This window comes from Vitis riparia, chromosome 10 (assembly GCF_004353265.1).
Source record: "Vitis riparia cultivar Riparia Gloire de Montpellier isolate 1030 chromosome 10, EGFV_Vit.rip_1.0, whole genome shotgun sequence".
NCBI classification, from domain to species: Eukaryota; Viridiplantae; Streptophyta; class Magnoliopsida; order Vitales; family Vitaceae; genus Vitis; species Vitis riparia.
Window position 1 is genome coordinate 5288232 of NC_048440.1, and position 17555 is coordinate 5305786.

Here is a 17555-nt window from a genome sequence, read left to right on the forward strand (position 1 = left end):
ATGGATGCAAATCTTGGTTCTATGGATGCAATTCATGATGGTCATGCTTTTATGGATGGCAATATGGTCTTTGAAGCATTGGGTGTTGTGGCTTCAAGTATAGGTGATAGCTGCACAGGCAAGCTCCAAAGGGATTAACTGTCCAAGTATTAAATGTTCTCACTGGCCTAAGAAGCAAGTCTCCTAGTTTCCGGTCTGGGGTCCGAGTGAAGAAATAAGATCATCTCATCAACAGTCTGGTTTTGCATCAGATCATATGGAAAGATTATATCAATGCCATGAAATCATGAAACCCCACCTACAAAGATTTCAACATCGTGGCATTGAAAATGGGTTTAATGAAATTCCTTGGCTTGGAGGTTTTAACAAAGTAAATGACAGTGATCCTTACCTAGAAACTGTTGGAGTAGTTGGTAGTCACTTGACAAAATTTAAAGCAGAATCTCATGATGCTGCTGACAAAAATGCATGGGGTAGTATAGATCAACAACCATGTCGGGTTATAAAGTTGGAGAATCTTCACAGACAAGCATCCAGCAAGGCACAAAAGATCCTCTTAAGAGAAAACATTCCCAAGGATGGCTTACTTGGTGAAATTCTAGGAGACAACAACTAGGCATTTATTATTCAAATGAGGTCAGGATTCCCAGTTTCATCTAGTTCAACCATCCATGGCCCAAGCACTGGTGGGATTGTTGCTTCTTCTCTAGAGAGTAGTTTAGACTCGCTTGATCACCGTCCAAGAATTTACATTTGATAGGATAATTCTCATTTATAGGTGGGCAGGTACTGCAGCAAAACTGGAATGAGGAAATCGATGCATGAGCAGCTCGGTGATGATCGCATGTCACAGAAAATAAGCCAGAAATTTCTGATGTAAAGCATGGACTTTGAGGATACTTAACCTCCCTCCAACGATTATGATCTAATGCCAGAGACTAGGGAGCCTAATTCTGAAGCTCGCGTTAAATGTTGATGAGTTCAACAACTCAATTGAAGCACTGCTTGAGAAAGATGAAATGTCGGTTGCTTTTTATAAACTGATCATTATGGAAAAATGTCATGGCAGTTGGCGAATTCGCTTCATTGCTGGACTTTTTTCCCACTCCAGTAAAGCTGATGAGCCCTCACTGTCCAGTATCCAGCATTGCAGTTTCAGGCAAATCCTCTATCTCCTTTGGCGGCTTCACCACGTGCTTGTGCTCCCTACATGCATAGCCACCCTCTTCACTATTTGGATTCATTGGCCTTGGGGTTCTATTCCCTTTTCAAAGGATGAGTTTAAGTATATGAAAAATCTTGATCCAGTTCGGGATTCTGGGATGCTGCTCATATATCCAAACATCAAGATCAGACCAACTTTCAACCAGCCTTGGTATCCCATGCCCCTTCCATGTGGGATACTGAAGAAACATGCGATGCCTTCTCTTTCCAAAAGAATCTTGTTTTTCATCAGGAGGTTCTGAGTTCCTTCTCTGGGGGCTAGTGAACAGATTGCTAGAATTAATTCAGTGGGCTCTGGTTGCTTGATTGAGGGGTTGCCCGATGTGGAGTGCCTTTTGGATAATCCTGTTCATAAAGATCCATTTGATCCTTACATGCTTGATGGTACTGCCAGGGACCTCAGTGGGCTTGCAAATATATATTGGCCTGACTATTTAGGGCCCTAAGATTTGGATATGTCTTCCTCTAGATACCATAATGAAGATCTAATCTTAAGTGAAAGCCTTGGTGGTTTGAAAAGTTTGGTGGCAACAATGTGGATGCATTTCAAAATTGCTCCTCCTTTAGGTTGGACAAGAAAGGACCTGCATCAATAGTTGAAGCTCAAGAAACGATCTCATTTGCAGATGTTAAAATTGGCAGTAGATGGTTCAGATGGTTTAAAATATGATGGTGGAGATAGTAAAAGACATGGACATGGAACTTTTTATTCAGGTGGAAATGGCAACTTGGAAAACAATGGAGCTTATGGAGTTTATCAATTCCGAAAATAAGCATTTATGAGCAGCCTCTCTAGTTTAAATAAAATTCAGTTTAAATAAAGGCTTGCCGCCATATTTCACTATGGCATGCACTTTTTCTTATTTTCTTTTAATGATTTTCTCGATCTTCTCAATTTTAAATAAACATAAATAAATTCTCTAAATTCCAAAAGTAATGGAATTCATCTAGATTTCTATGATCTTCCATCCATTATCATTAGGAAGACTGAAATTTTGCACAATTAATTCATGTAAATACTTTTTAGGTAAGTTTCCTCCGTATTCCCTATTTCATCCCATTTCGCACTATTCTTTATTCTTCTCTTTTATGTTTGGGTGTTTTTTCTTCATTGCATGTATGTACTAGAAAATACATTTCCAATCCGTTGACTTCTTTGTTTGTTTGTGATCTTGATGTTGCGTTATCTATTACTCGTTTCTTTAATTTCATCTCAGAATAATTTTATTTCCGTTAAAGTACATTGTGTCTTATGAGGTAATTTTCCATTCTGGTTTTTACATCTGATCTCTACTCCTTTCCCCACCTTCAATAAGCATAAGGAGAGAATTTTCAGGTTTCTCAGGAGCAAGAGAAGTGTATTGGGAAATACTTCTCGGGTAAGTTTACTCCGTATTCCCTATTCTCTCCATTTCGCACTGTTTATCATTTTTCTCTTTTATGTTGGGGTGTTATTTGTTGACTGCATGTATGAACTAGATAATTCATTTTCAATCCATTGATTTCTTTGTTTGTTTGGGAGCTCGATGTTGCATTTTCTATTACTCATTTCTTTAGTTTCATATCAGAATAATTTGATTTCCTTTCAACAACATTATGCCTTATGAGGTAATTTTTTTATTTTGGTTTTTTCATCTAATGTCGATTCCTTTCCCTACCTTCCATAAGCATAAGGGTGGAATTCTCAGGTTTCCCGGGGAGGAGAGAAGTTTATTTGGAAATAGTTCTTGGGTAAGTTTCCTCCGTCTTCCTTCTTCTCTAAAATTTGGTAATGTTCTTCATTTTTCTCTTGTATGTTTGGGTGTTATATGTCAACTGTATGTGTGTACTAGAAAATTATTTTTCAATCCGTTGATTTCTTTGTTTGTTTTTTATCTTGATGTTGCGTTGCCTATTCCTCATTTCTTTAGTTTCGTATCAGAATAATTTTATTTCCTTCCAACGACATTGTGCCTTAAGAGTTAATTTTCTTATTCTCGTTTTTACATTTGATCTCTACTCCTTTCCCTACCTTTTATATGCGTTAATGTGGAATTTTCAGGTTTCCCGTGGACAAGAGAAGTTTATTCCGAAATACTTCTCAGGTAAGTTTCCTCTGTATTCCCTATTCTCCTCTATTTCGCACTGTGCTTCATTTTTCTCTTTTATATTTGCGTTTTATTTGTTGACTGCATGTATGTATTAGATAATTAATTTTCAATCATTTGATTTATTTGTTTGTTTGAGAGCTTGATGTTGCATTTTCTATTACTCATTTCTTTAGTTTCGTATTAGAAAAGAGCAAGAATATTCACAAGAACTCAAAAACACTTTTTTTAATGGTAGTTTGCACAATAGCAGAAAGAAGTTCCCGTTGCCTAATAACACCACTACTCCATTTCATTCTGAATGCATAAGCTGGTCTCTCTTGATGCCAATAAAAGCTCGTTGTTGGTGGAGTCTTCAATGCACATATCAATGCTTTGGTTAGGATTTTCTTCAGGGATGATGCAGGATAGCAATTGCTGTGAAGAATTCTTCTTTGCAAATATCACAGTCCAAGTATGTAAAGATCTGAAGGGGGGTTAATCTATCTTCTGCACTTGAATTTTGAAAAGAGTTGTCTAAGCTTCCAGGGTTGCTTGAGTGTTTCTTTGCTAGTAGTGAAACTAATGAAATGGGATGAAGATATTTTCGGTCTTGAGTATGGCCTGGCTCCGTTCAATATTGTGGTTGTTCCAGATTTTGTCATGGAACCCGTGGAAAAAAAAAGTTTGAATATTTTCAATCCCAAGCTTGTCTTGGCATCTCCACAAAGTGCTGCAGTTGCAGATTATACAGCAATTTTGGGGATTATTGATCCTGAGTAATCCCAGAACTGGACTAGTTCCAGCTCAGTGTATAGGAAGGTCTTATAGTTTTCCATAATCAGGAATTTTCATGTAACTTGAGAATCTGTGCAGTAAAGGGAATTGCTGATATTTCAAGGCTTCAATCAATTTTTGTAGGATGCTGGTGCCCAGTTTTAGTCTCTGCTCCATATTAAACCATACCAAAAGTTGTCAGAGACTGAAATAGAAATCCTATGCCTTCTACTGGAGGACTGTGCTGCACATGCTTCATCGGCTGGCGAGAAGTGGTACTGGAGAAAATGAAGAAATGGCCTGGAGGTCTCTTGAGAATCTTCTCAAGTGAAATGCAGAGTTCTTTGCAGATATGGACTGCATGAAATATTGATCTAATCATTCTCAGGGTTTTGCCCAATGCATCAAAGCCAGTTTTGCAGTTGTCAAATATTTGACTGAGAAAGGGTTAAAAACCAATCGCACTCAATGGTGATAGCAGTAAAGGCTTCTGCCCTGTTCGACGATTCACGGTGGTTTGGCGATCAAGATGGAGCTTTATCACGTCTAAGACGCGGGATTCTCCTTTTTTATTTGCATCACTTCTTAATGGAGGGTTATGTCCAGGTCTACAGAAGCCATTATGATGTCCAGAGTGATTTACTTGCTTGATGATTTGGTTCTTTGAGTCTTATGACTTTAGTCATCGGATGGCATGACTTTAGAAGCTGAGACAGCTTTTGGGACTGTCACTCGACATTCTTGGCAATATCTGAAGGGACTCGAAACCATTACAAACAGTCCCTTCGATTTTCGTAGTGGGCTCAATGGCTAGTGATGACGGATTGGATGAGAATGAGGAACTCTCAGCAGAATTTGTTCCATTGGCCCTTAGGTCATCATTTGGAAGAACCAGCATTGTAGATACATCAACAAAGTTCACTCTTTCTAAGACGCTCGGTAAAGCAAAGCTATTCGATCAGAATTCTCTATTTCTATTAATTCTGATGAAGAGGCACACCAAATTCCTACAAGTCTTCTTTCAGATTCAATCCGCCTTCGTCCTTGTCTCATGCTTGGTTGCTGACAAAAGTGTGCTTTTTGTGGTCTTATTACCACAAAAGTTATTTCTTGATTTAGAATATGGAAGTTGATGAATTTATTAATCCCCATATATATGCCCAGTGATTCTGCTTGTGGATGTGAGAGCAATGAATTTCATAATTCCAATTCGGAGCCTATTGAAGCAAATTCCAGTTCTAGAAATTCTGAGATTAAAGAAGACAAACTGACAATATGGGTACCACTCTCTAGCTTCCACACTAACAACACATTTCCATCCACTCCTAGGCAATGTTGATCAAGTTCGAGTTGGAAAGGCCTTAAAGCAACTGCCAAGGGAAGAAGCTCAAGTAGCTGCAAAGTTCGGTTATGAAAGAATGCAACTTATGTTAGTAAAAAGGTACTCCAGAATGTGTGTGCATCTGCTGTGAGGCTAGCCTGAAGGGTCTTGATGTTGAATATGTTGATTTGTATTATCAGCATCGTGTAGATACATCTGACCTATGGAGGTTCAAGTGTGGTCTATCAGGAATTGCCCAGGTCACAAGCACCAGTTGAGGGATGAACAAGAAGCAACTTGGAGAACAAAAATACTGTGCTGTTTTTATATATATACTGGCAATGTTACTGCCTAGTAGTCATATGCATACTTCACAGTAAATGATCTTTCTGAATTAGTCCCTAAGACCTGCAAGAGGAAAAGGTAGAGTATAAAGCTGTATTCCACGACGTTTTTTTAGGGGCCTCTAGATTCATTATTCATTTACCGGACATTTCTCATGGGGTGCTCCATTTTCTTGCTCCAAGAAAAGATTATGGAGGAATCAAAGAAGCAGGAGCGGAGGGATTCAAACAGGTTGTTGAATGAGATCAACTAGCTGGAGAGTTGTTCTTGCCTAGCAGCCTTCAGCTTTACATCGATGATAACTATAACTTAAGAGTTTTTATCAGAAAGCTTCTAGTTACTTGAACTCAGATGTGATCTTAAATCCTGGGAACAACAGGTATCCTCTACTTGATTCTAAGGGAAATTTGATTGGAATCGACGCAGCAATCTTTACTCATACAGGTAGAGGCTAATCACTCGCAAATTCATACTGGTGAAGGAGTTTTTGGAAAATATGTCTTGTTGGAGCTGGTCCTGATGGGAACACAGCCATGGAAGCAGTCACAATAGTTCTCGATCTACCTCCATCACTACCTGGTTCAACGTCAAGAGTTACATTGATTGATAGGGTATCAGCATCTGATCCAAAGTCAGCTTTAGCATTACAGAGATCAATCTAGGTAGATGTATGGTTTCTTGGAGAAAATGACAATTATGCTGTTTCTGAATATGCTTGGGAGTCTACGACTCCTCCCGGAACTGCATTGATGATGTTAGATGTAGATAAAATGGTCGCTGCTACAGGTTCTCGTGACCCTACTCTGGCTAGTGCATATTTCAGCATGATGGATTATCTCAGTGGTGTCGTCCGCAAGTCTCAATCTGAAGGACTCGCAAAATATCAGGAGCCTGCCCAACCAAAAGAACCCGTCAAGCCAAAGCACAAAGCCAAACCAAATAGAGCTCGCTTCAAAAGCAAGGCACACAAGAAGAAATTCCCCGGAAACAAGGTAGGCACTAATCGAGTTGAAGATGCAAGTAGCATGGGGGTTGATATGGATAATCAAGTGGGGATTATGCCTTGATTGGCAAACTGATTGGTAGCTGTTAATCTCAATTCCTGAGCTGACAAAAATCCCTTGCCAGAATTGGACTTCCTTTCTAACTTACCATGCTGGAATCCCTGGTAAGACTTGGCAAGCCTGAAGAAACTAAGAAAGTGCCAAATGAATCAGAATCATTTGGCAACTATTATGATCTTCGGGTACCAAACATTGGTCTGCACTTGTCTCGGATGTTTGCTTGGACGGTCCAGCTGTAAACTGGTCAAGCATACAGAACACGGTGAAATATGAATGCTGGTTATGGAGGTGTTACAGCAGCAGTTAATTTTAGGAGATATCTTTCTGTTATAACAGTATAGCTGTCTTGGGAAGACCATTCCGGTTTCGTAATCCTAGAAGGAGTTGCAATGCCTGTCAAAAGAAATTCAGAATAACAGCAGCACCATCAACACCATCATAAATGCAATTTCAGCAGCACTCCCAGGCCCCACTCCAGCATGGTCACCTTGGTGCACACCATTCTCCTTTTAGTGCTTTTTCTTTTATTTTTCCTTATGATCTTATATGTTTTGAATTAGGTTTTCAAACTTCCTTTTTTCCATTCAAATAATCTCGGCTTTTTAAATTTTCATCTTTAGAAAATAACAATTTGATTTGAATAAACTTTTAGCTGCCGAATTTCTAGCATGCATCTTCTTATTTTCTCTGATTTTTTTAACTAATTTTCTCATTTTTTTTTTTTTTAACATGAAAATCTTAATGATTCTAAAAATAATGGAATTCATAGCATCAATTCATGCAAAAATGAATTGGGCCTTGGTGGGGGTCCGACATCTATGATATTTTCTTCGATAACAATTCAAGAGATGTTAGTTTGATGTTCGATTGACATTGACCCACTTTGTGATACGTCTGAGATTGTTCAATACCTATTAATGAACTAACCTAGTTTCCCATTGAAGTGCTAGACATAATGCCCAAGTTTGCTCTCTACCTTTCACTTTCAAAATTCCATGAATATGCAAATCATTGTGAGCTATATCCATGTTTGATGTTGTCCTTGATTCCTTGATGTTTATTTGAGTATCTCTGATAAAATGTATGTTGTGTGCTTTATTTTTTGAACTAACTATGATGTCTTGTGATAACGCTTGAGAAGTAGTCTAGGTACACCTTAACTCTTCTTTATGATTGCGATTTAAATTTTTAATTGACATGTTAGTGTTAGTAGAATTTTAAAATCACCTTAGCCCTTCTTGGTATCCTAAGTCAATCCGTTAATTGTCATATTTCTCTCAACCTAATTAGTAGAGACCTTTTTAAGGCTTAGAGGGGTGCTACCTCTTTGAAGTACCTTCCTAATAGGTAACCTAATCCCCAAACCAAGGCTCGGGTTTTTCGAAGACATGCTTTTCCGTGAAAAAGAATGATTAATTTATTCAGAAGTAATTCAAGGTATAGGTCTAGGCTCAAATATATACAACTTCCGCTACAAAATGAAAAGAGAAATTACCCTATAAATCCCTACAAATCAAGGATTGCTATCAATATAGTTGACTATACATGGGATTCTATATTTACGTACTTTTCTAAACTAAAAATAAATCCCATAATTGTGTCTTTCTAACACTCCCCCTCAAGTTGGTGAATAGATATTTTCCATTCCCAGCTTGCTCATGATTGCTTGGAATATGGTACTTGCTAGCCTTTTTGTTAAAATATCTGCTAGTTAACCCCCTATAGGCACATAAAGTGTGCAGATCAAGCCACTATCTAGTTTTTCTTTGACAAAGTATTTGTCAACCTCAATATGTTTCATCCGATCATATTGCACTGGATTATAGGCGATGCTAATAGTTGATTTATTGTCATAGTAAAGCCTCATTGGTTCGTCCCATCTAATCTTCAAATCATCAAGAATAATCTTCAATCATAACAACTCACATACACCATGTACCATTGCTCTAAATTCAGACTCTGCACTAGACCTTGTAACCACAGTTTACTTCTTGCTCCTCCAAGTGACTAGGTTTCCACCAACGAAAGTGCAATATCCCGATGTTGACCTCTTGTTTACCACCAAGTCTACATAGTCTGCATCTGTGTAGGCTTCAAGGGTTCGTTCAGTTCCCTTTTTGAAGAGAATACCCTTCCTTGGAGAAGACTTTGGATAATGAAAGATCCTATGAACAGCTTGTAGATGAGTCTCCTTCAAGCTATGCATGAATTGGTTTATGACCCCCACTATGTAAGCAATATTTGGCCTTGTATAGGAGAGATAAATGAGCCTTCCAATGTGCCTCTAGTGCATCCCCTTGTCCACGGCCTCGTCTTCACTTGCTTCTATAGTTAGGTGATTCTATTCAATAGACATTTCAACAAGTTTACAAGCGAGTTTCCCTGTCTCTTTCAACAAATCCAGCACGTATTTGTGTTGGGAGATAAATATTGCTCTCTTGGAGTAAGCCACTTCAATTCCAAGAAAGTATTTAAGCTTGCCAAGGTCTTTGATTTCAAATTCATTTGCCAATTGACATCTTAGAGCTTCTCTTTCCTTTAAATCATTCCTGATCACAATTATGTCATCCACATAAACTAACAAAGTCGTGACTCCCCCCAACTTCGACTGGTTAATAAAGAGAGTGTGATCACCTTGACTTTGGTTGTACCCCATTATCGTCATAGCTTTAGAGAATCTGCCGAACCAAACCCCTGGGGATTGTTTAAGTTCGTAAAAGGCCTTCTTCAATTTACACACCCTTTTTTTCTCTCAACTTACCTCCAAAACTAGGTGGGATTTCCATGTAAATTTTCTCTTCAAGATCACCATATAATAATGCATTTTTCACATCATATTGATGCAACTCCCAATCATAATTAGCAACTAGAGACAACAAAATCGTTACCATATTCATTTTTGCTACGGTGCAAAGGTCTCCTGATAATCTACCCCATATGTTTGAGTGTAGCCTTTTGAAACTAACCGAGCCTTATACCTCTCAAGTCATCCATCTACCTTATACTTCACTATAAAGACCGACTTACATCCCACAAGGCTCTTTCCTTGAGGCAGGTCAACCAATTCCAAGTTTTGTTTTTCTCAAGTGTCTCCATTTACACTCACATAGCTTGTTTCCATTCCTCACTGTTTAGAGCTTTGGATAGAGTGCTAGGGATGGATATATGTTTAGTCTTATGAGGAAGCTTTTATGAGAAGGTGACAGGTTCTTGTATGACACAAAATGTGACAATGGGTAGAGTGGATGCTTGGTGAATTTTGGGCAGATCATGGTCAAGACTATCAAGAGGTGCAAGTGAATTTTTAGAAGTAGGGTCATAAATGGTGTCACCCTTTTTCTTTTTTCTTTTTTTTCTTTTTTTTTTTTCCGGGGCTGGTTCGAACTCGTGGGCTTGCAAGAGGTCAAGAATGCGTGCATTCCTCCTTGAATACACCTGCAAAGGTCATGTAGGACCAGGGATTTCATTTACCTTAGTTGAATACTTTGAATTTTCGTTCAGATGTTGAGACACAAGTTCTTAGATCGGGACAACATGTGGATTTGGAGACTCAGACTCTTGAGTTGGACCGGATTGAGACTCAAGTTGAACAGACCCCAGAAGAAAGCTCCAAAAAAAACAAATCTCGATCCTTATCTTCCATCAATGACGTCTCCCCCTAAAGATAAGGAGTGGGAAAATACGGTTCATTCTCGAAAAAGGTGACATCGACAAACACATGAAATTTCCTCGTAGGAGGATGATAACATTTGTAAACTTTTTTAGTAGAGGAATACCCCATAAAGGCATCTAATAGCTCTTAGATCAAATTTTCCCTAGTTTTGAGCATGAACATGGACAAATGATACATAACCAAAGATTCGAGGAACAAGGTCATTGGAGGTAGTGAAGTTCAGGTAGAATTTAGAAAAGACTTCCATAGGACTTTTGAACCCCAACACACTCAAAGGTAATCGGTTTATAAAGTGGGTAGTTGTGAGGACCTCTCCCCAGTACGTCTTTGGCACATTGTTTTGAAACAAAAAAGCTCAAGTTGACGCTAGCAAATGACCATTCTTCCATTCAACGACCCCATTTTGTAATGGAGTGCTTAAACAAGAAGACTCATGAACAATTCCCTCTTTTTGAAAGTAAGTGGATAAGACCTAATTAAAGTAATCATGAGCATTATTAGACCTAAATCCTTTTATTGCCACACCAAACTGATTTTTTACCATGCTATGAAAAATTGGGAACACAGTATTGACATCAGATTTTTGTTTCATAAGATAGAGCTAAGTAACATGAGTGCAATCATCAATAAAGGAAACAAATCAACGAGCACCAAAAACATTGGGAACAGTAGAGGGACCTTAGATATCACTATGAATCAACGAGAATCGAACAAAAGCTCTACTATTACTGATGGCGAAAGGTACACAATGATGTTTGGAAAATTCATAAATATCACAATGAAGACTTTCCACATAAATTCCTTTGAATAATAATGGGAACAAAATTTTCAAAGCACTAAAAGACGGATGACCTAAACTACGATGATGTAGCCAAATTTTAGCTTTATTGGAAACAATTTTAGAAATAAACGACCTAGGTAAATTATTCTTAGTCTTACTTGGATTGCTTGATGCTTCAAGGTAGTACAACCCATCCTTTTCTCTTGCACGTCCAATCATCTTGCCTGAGTCCCAGTCCTGAAAAACACAATGAGTATGGTGAAAAATGACACTACAATTCATGTCCTATGTAAGTTTATGGATTGAAACCAAATTGGTAGACAATTTAGGAACATGTAAAACATTTTTCAACACAAGGGAAGGATGTATTTTAATTTCACCTTGACCGACAACAATGGTCAATGACCCATCTGCCAATGCAATCTTTTTATTACTAGTACATGGACTATAGGTACTAAATTTGAGGGAAGAATTTTTCATGTGTTCTGTTGCTTTTGAGTCAATGATCCAAGAGTTTGGAAAATTAATATTTGAAGCACTTAACGCATGAGAGATAAGAGACTTACTTGCAAGTGCCAATGAGCAAGCACCCGAGGGTTTTTCCAATGTTCCCAACAAGCTTCTCAATTTCTCAATCTCTTCTTTGTTAAACTCTCTAGTGTCTTGGGAACTTTCATCACCTGGTTAAGTAGTAAAAAGATGAGCCTGGTCCTGATTACTTTGTTGTTCACCTTTACTGTTTCGGTTCTTTTCATGGCCTGGTTTTTTTTACAGTAATTACACCAATGAATATCTTTGTCGTCTGCTTTGGACAAATTTGTCTTGCCATTCCCGTAGTTGGAAACCTGATTTGATCCACCATTGGAAAGCATTGTCGGATTCCCGTTCGAGACCATTATTGAGCTATCTGCTGCTTGGGATTCAATCATCATCCTTGCCTAAGACTTGGCTTCGTTTATGATCATATTCCACATTGAGGCTAGCAAGAAACTCAAAGATTCTCTCTTTCTCCACAAATCTCTTAAGCAGGGCTGCATCCTCACTGCACATCATCTTGAGGCATTGACAATGATGCAATTCTTGCCATAGTGTAGACCCTCCATTTTGTCCCTTTAGCACATGTTTTTAAGTTCACTTCCAGTATTCCACAGTGGTCTACTGATGGCCCATTACTACTCGTGTAGCTTACCTTTTCTGAGCCACCTTGGAGACTTTAGTTGAGGGGTTTATCCGGCTCCACATTATGAACTTGGCTACTCTTCAAGTTTAGATTAGGCTTTACTTAGGTGCACTTTAGGTTAGACTTAGTTAGGCTCACCAAGTCTTGTCTTAGGCTTGTCTAGGTTCACTTAAGCCCTTTTAGGCACACTTGGCCTATTAGACTTTTTTTAACGTTTTTTGCATGACTCACGTAGTCGCATGACTTGCATGACCCGCATAGGATTGACCATTTTATTTTATTTTATTTTATTATTTTGTTTTACTTTATTTATTTATTTTATTTTACTTTATTCTTTTATATGTTGCAACATTGCTAACTCTTCTTTGGTTTTATTCTTTCTAGTTTCGTTTTTATTGTTTGACAAGAGAACGGGGGCTGTTGATCAACTCTCACTAAGGCACGTGCACTCAAAGAATGTAAAAAAAATATTTTTGGAGGGAAAAGAGGATTAATGTGGCTGTATACATATGGAAAGAGGAGATCCTACATAGAAAGAGAGAAGCATTCTAATTTTCGGAAAGGAAGGGAAATAAAAGAAAGGAAAGTGGATTTCCTTCAGCAGATTGAATTTTTGGGAGGCTGATACAAATACATAAAAAAAAATGAAGAATTGAAGAAAGGAAGAAAAGAAAAGAAGAAAGGAAAGGGGGGATTTTCCTTTTTGGAACAGATTTAGGTTTTGGGGGCTGATATATATACGTGAGAATGGATGTTGGAGAGGGAGATTCTTTGATTGTCTTGGTGGAAAAGCACACAAGAGCGGGAAAGAGGTGATTGCAGCCAAGGTTCTTCCAGGTACATTTCTGGCTATTCTCGGAATTCTTACTCATGTTCGATTTCTCCATGTGTTTGTTTCTGAATATTTAATAAACTGTTGATTGGTGTGGACGTTAAGGGCTACAAGTTGTTCTGCTGAGATTGGTCGTTTACTTCTGTACCCTATTTCGATTTTGATTATTTTATGTGTCATTGATGTCTTGAGAAATATATAACTCCATGCCTGAATGTGATCGTGCTCTGTTTTCGTTTAAATCCTATTCTGCATTGTTCCCTCTGTTCTTAGCCCATGGATTAATACTTGAAGTGGGGGGCTATTTATGTTTACTGATCAATATCTTCTGCTCTTTCCTTCTCCGAGTTTTGCTTCGTTTTTTTTTTTATTTGTTCTATATTCCTTTCCCCACACGGTGTTCAAATCCTTGCCTTTGTATTTGGGTGTACATTGGGGAATGATGGAAGTGTCGATATGAGGGATGAAGTGTGCAGAAATCCCACTCAAACATTGGATAACTGATTCCAAGGTATTGTAGTGGACTGTGGAGACTGGAGGTAGCATCCCATTGGCATCAGATTTGGCTTTTCTAACCCTATAGGACTCAATGGCCCATACAGAATCGCATCTCCTGGAGTTATCTGCAAGCGTCGATATGAGGAATGAAGTGTGCAGAAATCCCACTCAAATATTGGATAACTGATTCCAAGGCATTGTAGTGGACTGTGGAGACTGGAGATAGCATCCCATTGGCATCAGATTTGGCTTTTCTAACCCTATAGGACTCAATGGCCCATACAGAATCGCATCTCCTGGAGTTATCTACAAGCGTCGATATGAGGGATGAAGTGTGCAGAAATCCCACTCAAATATTGGATAACTGATTCCGAGGTATTGTAGTGGACTGTGGAGACTGGAGGTAGCATCCCATTGACATCTGATTTGGCTTTTCTAACCCTATAGGACTCAATGGCCCATACAGAATCGCATCTCCTGGAGTTATCTGCAAGCGTAGTTAAATGGTTTAAAGTCAAGCTAATATATTCCCTTGCTTTCGAATCATCACATTATCATCAGCCAACATATTGTTGAGGACAGTAAGATATGACGTGAAGAAAGTAATTCACGCTGGGCTTTTCTTTAGAGAAATAGATTCTCCTCCACTCCTTTTAAGGGAGCTTCTGTAAATGGTAATGATCCTATCTCACGGATGGCTAACACCACCTTTATCCCTTCCAATTTGTCAAGCGGTTCTGACCACATGAATAATAGTCTCAGAGAAAGCAGTTTGACTGGTAAGGCAGGGCATCAAGAAACATATTCAAGCACAGGATATTTTTGTTGGTAATGTAGTATGGCTTCGTGAGAATGAAGAAGTGCCATGTGATCTTGTTTTAATTGGCACCTCTGATCCACAAGGTGTTTTCTATGTGGAGACAGCTGCCCTAGATGGGGAAACCGATCTTAAGATGAGGGTTATATCCTCTGCTTGCATGAGTACAGATTTTGGGCTATTGCGCAAAACGAAGGGTGTTATTGAGTGTCCCATTCCAGATAAGGACATTAGAAGATTTGATACAAATCTGCATTTGTTCCCTTGGTTCATCAATAATGATCTGTGTCCTTTAACCATAAAAAAAAAAAAATCTTCCTCACTCTCACACAAACAACCTAACCTGCTAGCATGTGTCCTCTCCTTTTATGTAGTTTTATATGTAGCATCTTTTGCCAGTTAGCCTCCTGAGAAAAGGAACTCACTTTTGTAGGAGTGCATGAAACACAAACTATCTTGGGAGGAAAAGAACCTCTCTTCTTAGTCTTCAAAGAGCAGCAGAAATATTTGATTCAGAACTTCCTATTCTTGATACAGCCCATATCATCTTATCCTCACCATCGCTATGCACCACCACCTCTTGAATCCTCTAGGAATAGCTCTAAAGTATTGAACTCCCAATCATGAAACTATCTCAAACAAGACAAGTTCCAAGGCCCCTACCACTAGAATTATCCCAACTATCAACTACCAAAGCTTCCTTACAACTGCAATGGCGACCAAGGAGGGGGAAGGAGACAATCAGCTAAGAAGCACTATACCATACATCATGGCAAAATTGAACTCCTTCCATCACCCACAACTAAGTTGGTCCTTACCTCAAACACATCTATCCTAATCACTTTCTATTGAGTGAGAGAAAAAAATGTGCCTTACCCAACGAGAAAAGAGTATAGAGCATGTTTATAGACTTTAACAAAATAAAAATAAAAAAATAGACTAATCCACCCTTTACCAAATAACTACTAATGACTTTTTAACATTTAAAGTTTTAATAAACACATCACCTGTTGTAAGGAGTTATCACTTTCTTTCTCATCACAATTTCTTTGATAAAATGATAGTCTACTTCCATATGTTTGGTTCTTCCATGAAACATTGAATTACTAGCATTATGAATAGCAATCTGATTATCACAATACATAATCATGGGCTTTTTAAGAGAAAATCCAAGCTCCTGTAACAGGTTCTAAATCCACATTAACTCACACACTGGATGTGCCATGGCCCTGTATTCTGATTCACCACTAAATATAGCCACTACATTATGTTGTTTACTCCTCCATATAAACAGATTACCACAAATGAACTGACTCATTATTCTAATAAGAAAAATAATGTCAAGTTTGGTGACTGTCAAATAAATGAGCTTGCCCACTAGACTTTGATGTCTTCTTTTATCTTAAAACAAAGTTATCATCTCCATTAAGATTCTTGTTTTGCTCCATAGGAGTGTCAACTGGCTACTCCTAAAATGTCAATTTTACTAAGCAAGTCCAATACATACTTCATTTGGGACAAAACAATCTCACCTCCAGCATGTGAACTTGGCCTAGGAAGTAATGCAATAGCCTAAGATCCTTTGTCTGAAAGATTTTTTTCAAGTAACCTTTCACTTCTTCAATACTTGTAACATCACCAAAGACAATAATATCATCCATGTATATAACCGGTACTACCATGCCAGTGTTCCTCTTGAGAACAAATACTGAGTTGTCAAAATTTCATCTTCTAAAACTAAATGATAGAAGAATAGGACTCAATTTATCAAACCAAGCTTTAGGAGATTGCTTTAATCCATAAATAATTTTATTTAGTTTGTAAACTCTAACTCCTGACTCCCCCTTAATAGCAAAACCAAGTGGTTGCTCCACATAGACTTTTGTGTAAATTTTGAATATATATATATATATATATATATATATAACCTTCCATGACTAAGCCCTTAGGACTCTCCATAGGGACTCAAACCTTAGGATGCTAATTGCACCCACAACTATAATGTTCCTAAATTACAATAAAAAATCAAGGAGAAAATCTATTCAAAAAAATAACAAAAAAAAAAAAAAGATAAATTGGGAACCTATCTAAATATAGTCAATCAATTAACCTATAATCAAGGAAGTAAATTTGGTAAGAAAATAAAAATTTAAAGGTTGACCTTTCATAACTTCTTGACTCAAATACATTCTTCATATCTAGTTGATGTAGTCTCCACCCAAAATTAATAGCTAAGAAAATCATGATACATATTGAATTAAGATGAGCAATAAGAGAGTCTCAAAAAGACTCACCATGAGTTTAAGTATACCCCTTAGCAACTAACTGAGCCTTCAACTATTCTATAGTCTCACCTGGATGAGATTTATTAGTGAAAACCTAGTGGCAGCCTACAACATCCTATCCTTGAGGCAAATCCACAAGCTCCATCTACCTCTGTTTAGGAGAGCATGCATCTCTTCTTCCATGCAGTATGATTAAAAGTTTCTTGATAAGAATTAAGGATAGAAATAGAAGACAAGGCACGACCAAAACACTGAAAGGTGGGGGAAAAGGCTATCTAAAGATACATAATGAGTAGGAGGATATTGAGTGCAATAGAGAGGTTTGCCTCATCGGGAATTAAGGAAATGAAAATAGGTGGTGGTATAGGATCATCCATTGAAGAGCTCAAAAAAGGTAGAGATTCAGTATGAATTGCTTCACTATCTCTAGGCAGTCTTTTTTGTTGATATATTTGTAGTGGTTTGTTAGTCTTTAGATACAAAAGTATCAATAACAACAGAAAGAGGAATAGACTTAGATTGAAGTGTCTCATTTTCTAACTATAAACCATGATAAATAATTTAAAAAAAATAAATTAGTCTCAATTAAATTAACATTAATAAAGTGTGATATCTCACACTGGATAGGGGAAGAAGTTTTTGGTACATATATGTGGTGGACTCTTCTTAATTATGTAGACACATTTTAAAAT

The 17555-nt window shown here is 37.8% G+C and overlaps 2 pseudogenes; one reads left to right on the forward strand and one right to left on the reverse strand.

Annotated features, from left to right (window-relative positions):
- Positions 1-17555, forward strand: part of LOC117923029 — a 21176-nt pseudogene continuing 3621 nt past the window's right edge.
- The window catches only part of LOC117922852, a 21092-nt pseudogene continuing 14812 nt past the window's right edge, over positions 11276-17555 (reverse strand).